The 9,379-nt window shown below is 40.8% G+C and overlaps 1 long non-coding RNA gene across 1 annotated transcript; it reads left to right on the top strand.

Annotated features, from left to right (window-relative positions):
- The first annotated feature begins 1,523 nt into the window (after positions 1-1,523).
- LOC138441537 (uncharacterized) lies at positions 1,524-8,530 on the top strand. The gene is made up of 5 exons (XR_011257392.1): positions 1,524-1,779; positions 2,606-2,704; positions 4,167-4,243; positions 4,423-4,659; positions 6,763-8,530. It is a non-coding gene; the product is annotated as an uncharacterized lncRNA (long non-coding RNA).
- The last annotated feature ends 849 nt before the right edge of the window (positions 8,531-9,379 follow it).

Genomic DNA, 9,379 nt, shown 5'->3' with positions numbered 1-9,379 from the left:
TAATTATAATAATATTTATCTTTCAGAAAATTTGCTAATGACTTGGTTGTGTTTCATGTAGCCACTGGAAGAATTCACTGCCATCTATTTTTTTTTAGTCTCTAGTATTAAGGATAAGCCAGCAATGTCTGTCTATTTCCATTCCTTAAATTGGTAACATGGTAATGGGGCCAGAAACTTGAGACAGTCCCGCCATGATTTTTTGCTGTTTCCAGATTTTATGCCCTCTGAGCAGAGGTAGACCTAAGGGTGGGGAGAAGTGGAAGGGACGGGAAGCAGAGGTAAGGGTGGGGAGGGGTGGAAAGGATGGGAAGTGAAAAGTTCCTCATACCCTCAGCTGGGTGAGTCGAGAACATGCTTCAGATCAAAGTTAACAAACGTGGTTGACCCTTGAACAACATGGGTTTGAGCTGCGAGGGTCCACTTATACACAGATTTCTTTTTTTTTTTTTAAGTAAATATATACTACAGTCCTGTTTGGTCTGAGGTTGGCTGAATCTGCAGGTGTAGGAGGGCTGACTAAAGTTACAGGTGGATATTTCGCTGCCTTGGGGGTCATTTCCCCCAGGAAAAAAGGATACATAAGGCGTGGTTTCTCCCTCAAAGACTTTATTATGCAGTAAGATGTGAAAATGGGTTCTTAGATACACGTAACTGATGATAATCCAGTCCCTTCAGCACCAGCATGGCCAGGAAGAGAGGTGTCCCCTGCAGTGGAGATAGCCACTAGATGGCAGTGTCACCCTGCAGTCGCCAGCCAGGATGCCCTTGAATTACCTGATACTTGATACCACTGGCCAGGAGATGTAACAGCAGATTATTTCCCAAGCTTGATAAAGATAGCAGATTCCCTTTAACCTTTGCAAAACTAGTTCTACTGCCCATTCCCAGTAAACCTCTCTGATAAATTCACTTTAATAATAATATAGATGCAAGAAAATGTCAAATCCAAGTCCCTTGATAATTATACTAATTTTGAAAGTATTTACATAGCTCTGAATTTTAGGTGTCTTTAAATGCAGGTATTCATTTTTTATAATCTTATCTACTTTAAAGCATTTTAATAACAAAGTTGAAGACAATGTAACAGAACCACAGACTATTTTGGAATACATTTTCTTACATTAAAAAGTTTCAAAAACAAATTGGGAATGAAACTATATGGCTTCACCCTACTCAGCCTTATTCAGTTGATCAGTCTACTTTTGAGTGCCTGTTACCTAACAGTCTACAATTTGAGGAACTTAGAAGGCAAATAAACATAGTTCTTATGTTTAATAGCCTAAGATTTCCCATTAGTCAAATAGACAAATTTAATTCTGGGTCCAATCACAATAATGATTCTTAAAAGATGTTTTTAAGTGACCCTCATTTAGAATTTAAAGACTTTGCCTTATCAGACAAGATGTAACCCTCAGATTTTAAAGCATCCGTAGTGAACAATCTTCCCTGGTGGCTCAGACGGTAAAAGCATCTGCCTGCAAGATGGGAGACCTGGGTTCAATCCTTGTGTCGGGAAGATCCCCTGGAGAAGGAAATGGCAACCCACTCCAGTACCCTTGCCTGGAAAATGCACTGGACAGAGAAGCCTGGTAGGCCACAGTCCACGGGGTGGCAAAGAGTCGGACACGACTGAGTGACTTCACTCACTCAACTCAGTGAACAAATAAGAAAAATTTTAAGTCTACTGCTACAAATGTAGTGAAAGTATTGTGATTCAGAACACTTGTTGAACCTGGGAGTTTGAGACATAAATCCTGCTTCTGCCACTTCACTCAGGTACCTCCCATACCCTCTCTAACCTCACTTTTTTGATCTGTAAATGAAGACATGTAATGGTGCCCGTGTCAGGGTTGTTCTGAAGACAAAACGAAGCAACACCTTATAGGAGCTTAGCACAGGACATGATACATTACAAGCATCCCTTAGCATCCTCTGGGGATTGGTTCCACGACCACCTGTGGGTATCAAAATCCTCTCATGTTCAAGTCCCTCATAAAAGTGCAAACATGTGGACTCCCTCTCAGAGTTTCTGCCTCTAAGGATATAGAGAGCTGAGTAGAGTATGTATTACTAGAATGACTTAAAGTTACCAAAAGGGAGAGCCCAAACGAATCTTTTTTCATGGTGTTTCAGCTGATTTTATCAAGGCGCACAGATGCTTTGCTTGCAGCCGTAAGTTGTCTACTTGGTGTTCCCTCGAAATGGGCTTTTCCTATAAATAACAAGTTTTGTAACCCAGGCTAAGTTTGTGGTGTTGATGGCCATTGGTCTGCTCTTTGGACACAGATGGCTGGCTGAGCTTTCTCCAGAACCATAAAGATCTTTTAAAAGGTACTAACTGTAAGGTTAGTGTAGCTCAAGATAATCATTCTCTTAGTTAAGTGCTCAGTAAATTTTCTGACAAAACACAGAGTTGCCTAATCTAAAAACTCCGCAGGTAAAGCTGCTGCCTCACAGGTTTAATCAGCTGCTTCCGCAGAATAGAGGGTCGAGTTCAGGGTCTTGGGGAGCATTCCCCTGCGCTGTAGGTTTGTTTCATGTTGCAAATTGAGTGCTCTGGGTGGGCTAAGGTTCACCACCTTTGTTCGTCATCCCTCCTCAGAACCACTCCCGAGAGAGCATGGGGCCATCTTAGTTTGACCTTGACGTGCTTTATGAAGTACTGGAACCATCTATCTCAACTGTATAAGGCTGGGCATTGGTAAGGTTCAGAACAGCCACGAGCTGCACAGTTGCATAATAACCAGGAGTGGGAAACAATACTCAAAAGACTAATATTGATGTATTTAGCGATCTTAAGTTTTTCTCTTAATATTGTAAATGATGATGACATTAAGTAACTGTATAACTTGGAATCAAGTCATTGTCGCTTTAATCTCATAAATAGGAGCATACCTCATAAATATGTTGATTAGGATATTTGTCAAGTATTGTGTGCTTCCTTTTAGAAAAAAGTATAACCGCTTAAATGAATCAAAAAAAAAAAAAAAAAAAACCCTGATAACTATAACTGTGCTGTTGGTAGAAGAGGTGTCTACCTAAGAGTCCTACATTAGGAAAAAGAAAACATCCAGTTTTCCAAGTGTTTGGTGTGGTATAAAGTGACATCTGGGGAAGGGGTACACAGGTTTTTTTAATGAAATATTTGTTGACTGAAGGTCTCACAGTAGACTATACTAAAGAGCCTGATACCATGATTCTAGTGCTGAGGAATTTCTAAGGACAAAAGAAGTGAAATGCCAGAGTGTTTTGGTGAGCTATCTTGGGCAAGGGGGATTAGGTTAAATAGGTAGACTGAAAGAGCTTGCTAAGGAAATCATGCAGAAAATTCAGACGACAGTAGAAAGCTTGTTACACTGTACGTGGAGAAAGGTGGTGTGGTAAAGATGATTTTGAAAATTTTTTTAAATTTATTGAAGTATAGTTGATTTGCAGTGTTGTGTTCATTGCTGTATGGCAAAATGACTCAGTTTGGTTTTGTTTTTTTTTTTCCTTTTTCATATTCTTTCCCATTCTGGTTTATCACAGGATACTGAATATAGCGCTATACAGTAGGCACCTTGTTTAGCCATTGTATATTTATTTAAAGAAAAATAAGTCTAACGATGTATTAGGAAAATGAATGAGTCTAGATTTTTAAGCGGTGCAATTATTTGATTTTAAAGAAGTGGGTGGAACTAAAGGAACTTTGTCAAAGTTAGACAGTGGACTGAAGGAAAACCAAAATCTAAAGTGTTAATCCTGTTGTCAGCCTAAGTATTCCAACTAAGACTAGTTGAGCTAGAATCCTATCCTAGAGTTTTAGAGTCTTGATTGTCTTATTCCTATTTTAGAGATAAGAAAACTTTCAGTGTAAACTAACTTCCCCAAAGTCACATTGACTGGATAAGGTTGGAACTGAGAGAAAAGATAAAATTCATGCTAACAGCTAGGCAAACGGTAGGAGAAGCAGGTGGTTTAGAGCTTTTCAATTCTCCAAATGAGTAAGCTCCACAGACTGTGATTTGTCTTCTGGTGCCATGGAAATATGAGAAAAGACAGTCCTACAGCCAGACCCGGCTTTGAGTCCTATCTTTCACAAAGTTCCTCCATTTTTAGAAAGTGGTTGGTTTTTTGTTGTTGTTGTTTATTTTTCCGTAACAAGCCTTTGCATCTTCTCACAGGCCCAAGAAAATCCATGTCAGTAGACTGAAGCCCTGAGTGGAATATCTCTGATTGGAGGAGGTGGAAGGGAAGCAGGGTAATACCAAAGAAATAGTTCTTTTTCCTTGAGCTCAAGTCTGCTGCAGCACCTTGAGATATATTTCCCTCTAACTTGGTCGTTCTCCAGTTTTCAATTTGTGGAAAAATAGCTCCCCTTTCTATCCCTCCTTCTTTAAACAAATTTGGAAAGAAATAATGTTTCCTCTGTGTCAGCAGATCGCACGCTAAGTGCATTGCTCCGGCGGTGACTGCATAGGAAGTGAAATGGAAATTACAGTTCACAGTGCGAAATGGATGGGCTTTTATCTTAATGTAAGCATGTCCATAAGTGTGGCCTGAAGTGAACTGGGAGTATACTAATGATTCAGTCTTTACCGAAGCTGCATCTGAAATAAATGGAGCTGTGAAGTTACTGGCTTGCTTGAACCTCATGTTGCCATCAACTGATCTCAGGTTTGTCATTGGTTCATAGCCAAAACCATTTCCCTTGGTTTGTTTTAATCTAATAACTAATTCTTTTCATAGTCTAGATTTTCATTTTAAATTGCTTACTATTGCAAAGTTTTAAGCATTTCATGCAATTCATACAAAGAAGTGTGGCATTACATTAAGAAAAAAAAGAAGGTAGCTGAAGAAGGTAAACTGGTGTGTCTCACCCCCCAGCATGCCCATTACAGAAGACCACATCTCTTCATTTATATAGAGTGGCTCAGAGACTCAAATGGAATTCAGGTAACTTTTAAGATCCAGCTGATCATTTCATAGCCATAGCTTATGTAGGTTTTTCCCCACCACCCAAAGTTTTGTCCTGGACAGCAGGAAGCAGAGTCAACAGGGGTGGTGGTCCTGTGCGAAAGTGCAGGGAGAGGGAGAGGAACCAATAATCAGATTAAATTTTCTGGAAGATAAAATATTGTCATAAAGGCCACTGGCAAAGTCCACTCTAACAAGCTAAATGAAAAATTTTAACTCTTCTTTCAAAGTACGTATTATCCTGGAAGTACAGGGAGCCAGTAGTCAGTTCAGTTTCCATAGAACACGTATCTCATGACCCAAGGTTTGGCATCATCATCTCCAGTCTTGTAAATCTGAACATCCAGATTCTTCCACCTTTTAAAAAACTCTGAATTTATCCTGGAACTGTTAACCCGTGGACTAACAAAGTCTTCCCCTCAATGATATCTTTGTCCTCTAAAGTACTTCTTAAAGAATCAATTGTACTTCTCTTTAGAGACCAAATACCAGGATAGGGCTGAGTACTTGGTTGCACAAAACAACCAGCATGGCGTCAGCTCATTCAGGATCCTCAAATATATTGAAACAAGGTGCAGGTAAATGAGGGGTTTCCTTTCACTGTGCTTTTTGGTTAAGAGTTGACTCTGGCTGCTCTGGCAAAGATAAAGGGCAGTTCACTAGAGTGGTTCTGTCCAGTGGGGAGGGAAATTACTTCAGGAAAGCATTTTTCATAATTTTCTATAAAAATTAGAGAATATACATTCCTTTATAAATTGGAGAATTAATTTTCTTGTTATTCATGTAGTTTAACAGATTAATACTTAATATCCTGAATGTAGAAGAATATCAATGAACAAATAACCTGAGATAAGGTTCTTTCATGTGGCCTGTGTTTTTAAGCTGCTTTTGTCTGGTAAACTGAAGCTGCCTCTCCCAACTGACCCCTCTCATAAATACCTTCCTTGATGCAAACATTTCATTGGTCTCTTCCCAGCTGAGAGTAAACAAATTAACACTGAGCAGCCGTTTCATTCCTTTCACTTATCCCTTCACAGCTACAAGTAAACAAAGTTGATGCTAACCAGCCATTCATTCTTCCTACTGGCCCCTTCCTAGTTGAGGCTAAACAAAGCTGACATTGAACAGTCATTAGTCATTACCTCTGCAAAGGCAGTTTCTTCCTGGCCTTGCCCTTTTCCCCCGTCCCCCATACCCCCAGCAACACTACACAGGGCTCTGACCCTCTTTGGCCAACCTGGCATTTCGGACCTTCCAGTTCCCCCACACATCTCCATTGGAATCTGGAAGGAGGTGCTGTCAATCTTTCCCCACTGTTTTTGTTTTGAATAGTCCTGAATTGGCTCAGGCTCACTTACTGCAAGGAGATCCAGCCAGTCCATCCTAAGGGAAATTAGTCCTGAATATTCCTTGGAAGGACTGATCCTGATGCTGAAACTCAAATACTTTGGCCACCTGATGCAAAGAACTGACTCATTGGAAAAGACCCTGATGCTGGGAAAGATTGAGGGCAGGAGGAGAAGGGGATGACAGAGGGTGAGATGGCTGGGTGGCATCACCCAACACAATGGACATGAATTTGAGTAAACTTTGGGAGTTGGTGATGGACAGGGAGGCCTGGCGTGCTGCAGTCCATGGGGTCACAAAGAGTTGGACACGACTGAGCAACTGAACTGAACTGACTCTTTGGAGTTGGCATACGTTGTGCTAACACCGTTCAGGACCTGTATTCCCGCCAGTTGCACTACAGCCTCATCTACAGACCGGCTCTCCTGTTTCACTTACCCCATCTTCCTCCTCCAGGGCCAGGCACTGCATGAAGTGACGCCGCCAGCAGGAGAGTGGAGATACTTCCTGTTTTAACTGAAGATGATTCTTTGTTGCATTTATTCTGTTTATTTTAATTGATGGCTTGCCTCCTTATCAGTTTTACCTGTAATGAGCTAGTTAACAACAAGAGATTGCTCATCTGTATTATTAACCATCCTATCTGGGAGCTTAGTACATGCTGTGGCACTTGGCCTTCCCCTTTTACCACTCGCTGATAAGTTTTGAACACTGAATATATCAGTTGGATGCCATTTCTCATACTTCTAAGTGGTATTCTTGACAGGATTTCTAAAAACATCATTTTGTCTTTTAACTGTAGTCATCTGCCCTGTTTTACTAATTGTGCTTTTGGCGTATGACTAGAGGTGGTGAGCTCTAATGTGTGAACCGTAGAATCTGTACTAACATGGGCACACAGCACAGGGGCTTCTCAGGCTTTTTCATCTTCATCAGGTGCTTTCTACATCAGAGAGAGAGAATGGTGAGAAACCGAGCTGTTTTTCTAGACTTTCACAATAGTGCTTTGAGGAAGGTGAGAAGTCTTTAAAGGGAATATGCAAAGACTTCAGACTGGACCTAATGAAAAAAGAAGAAACTATACTATCCAACTGGAATGTTGTATATCCACCTTTCTAGAATTCCCTTGTTTTATATTATTTCTTAAAATAGAACCCATTAGGGATCATGATTTTTTTTTAATAGTCTTTGCAAAGCTGTTTTGGGGTTCTCTAAGCAGTGGAGAGTGAAAACGTTGGCTTAAAGCTCAACATTCAGAAAACGAAGATCATGGCATCCGGTCCCATCACGTCATGGGAAATAGATGGAGAAACAGTGGAAACAGTGTCAGACTTTATTTTGGGGGGCTCCAAAATCACTGCAGATGGTGACTGCAGCTATGAAATTAAAAGACGCTTACTCCTTGGAAGGAAAGTTATGACCAACCTAGATAGCATATTCAAAAGCAGAGACATTACTTTGCCGACTAAGGTCTGTCTTGTCAAGGCTATGGTTTTTCCAGTAGGCATGTATGGATGTGAGAGTTGGACTGTGAAGAAGGCTGAGCACCGAAGAATTGATGCTTTTGAAGTGTGGTGTTGGAGAAGACTCTTGAGAGTCCCTTGGACTGCAAGGAGATCCAACCAGTCCATTCTGAAGGAGATCAGCCCTGGGATTTCTTCAGAAGGAATGATGCTAAAGCTGAAGCTCCAGTACTTTGGCCACCTCATGTGAAGAGTTGACTCATTGGAAAAGACCCTGATGCTGGGAGGGATTGGGGGCAGGAGGAGAAGGGGACGACCGAGGATGAGATGGCTGGATGGCATCACTGACTCGATAGATGTGAGTCTGAGTGAACTCCAGGAGTTGGTGATGGACAGGGAGGCCTGGTGTGCTGCGATTCATGGGGTCACAGAGTCGGACACGACTGAGCGACTGAACTGAACTGAACTGAACTGAACTGAAGCACATGTTCGGGCTTCTCAGGTGGCTCAGTGGTGAAGAATCCATGGATCCCTGGGTCAGGAAGATCCTCTGAAGAAGGGAGTGGCCACCCACTCCAGTATTTTTGCCTGGGAAATCCCATGGGCAGAGGAGCCTGGCAGCCTACACTCACTGGGTGGCAAAGCCTCAGACACACTTAGCAGCTGAGAAACAGCAGCAAACAGATTCTCATAGTTCACCTTTTTAGAAAAATCTCTGGAGGTTGAAGACAGGTTTTAATAAAGGCTTACCCTTCCTTCTAGTTAGCATTAATGGTTCCTTTGATTTCACCCTATGAATATGTGTCCCTTTTTATTGATGAAGGGATACAAAGTTGACTATGGAAACAAAAGTGATCTTTATGAAAACAATCTAGCTTTTAGGAAATAAATCTATGACTTTCCAGAAGTTTAGAAAATGTATGTTAATATTTGTGCTCATTTGCAATGCAACCATAGAGTCACAGATGTTGGATCTAAAAGAGAGCATCTGGCACAAACCCCTAATTTTTTTAGATGAGGATTCCAAGTCCCAAGAAGATGAGTGACTTTCTCAAAGTTACAGAGATAACAAAAATCAAATCCCAGATCATACTAATACCAAACTCAGTGTTCCTTCTTCCACCTTACACATCTAAAGTACTACTGGAATTAGATTTAATCCCATAAAAAGTCCATTGTTGATTAAAATCCCAGCATTAATCATTTCTAATTTTTCTGCTTTTAGATTATCAGTCTTCTTTGAGAATGCTGTACTTTTTGTTGTTGTTGTTGTTCTTCTTCTTCCAATGGGAATGTTTCCAATTCAGTTATCACACTGAAAATATTATGCATTCATTTATACTTCATGTCCAATCAGTGTATAATCGTTTTTAATCTCCAAGCCATCCAGTTTCTCTTAAATTATAAACTAGATGGCAAGGACATGATGATTTCATGTTACAGCGCATGGAAAGTGCACCTGTGTCTTCACGTGAAGTGTGATTCTTTCCATTGATTTTCTTTATACTGTCTTTGCACTCTGGGGCAGCCTTGTGGGATATACATATTCCTGTGGGCATTTACTAAGTGACAGTCCTTATAATAGGAATTACTATTCTAGCCTCATTCCT

The sequence above is a fragment of the Ovis canadensis genome, chromosome 5, assembly GCF_042477335.2.
Source record: "Ovis canadensis isolate MfBH-ARS-UI-01 breed Bighorn chromosome 5, ARS-UI_OviCan_v2, whole genome shotgun sequence".
NCBI classification, from domain to species: domain Eukaryota; kingdom Metazoa; phylum Chordata; class Mammalia; order Artiodactyla; family Bovidae; genus Ovis; species Ovis canadensis.
The sequence above is the reverse complement of the archived record's forward strand: the minus strand, read 5'-3'. Positions and strand labels throughout refer to the sequence as shown.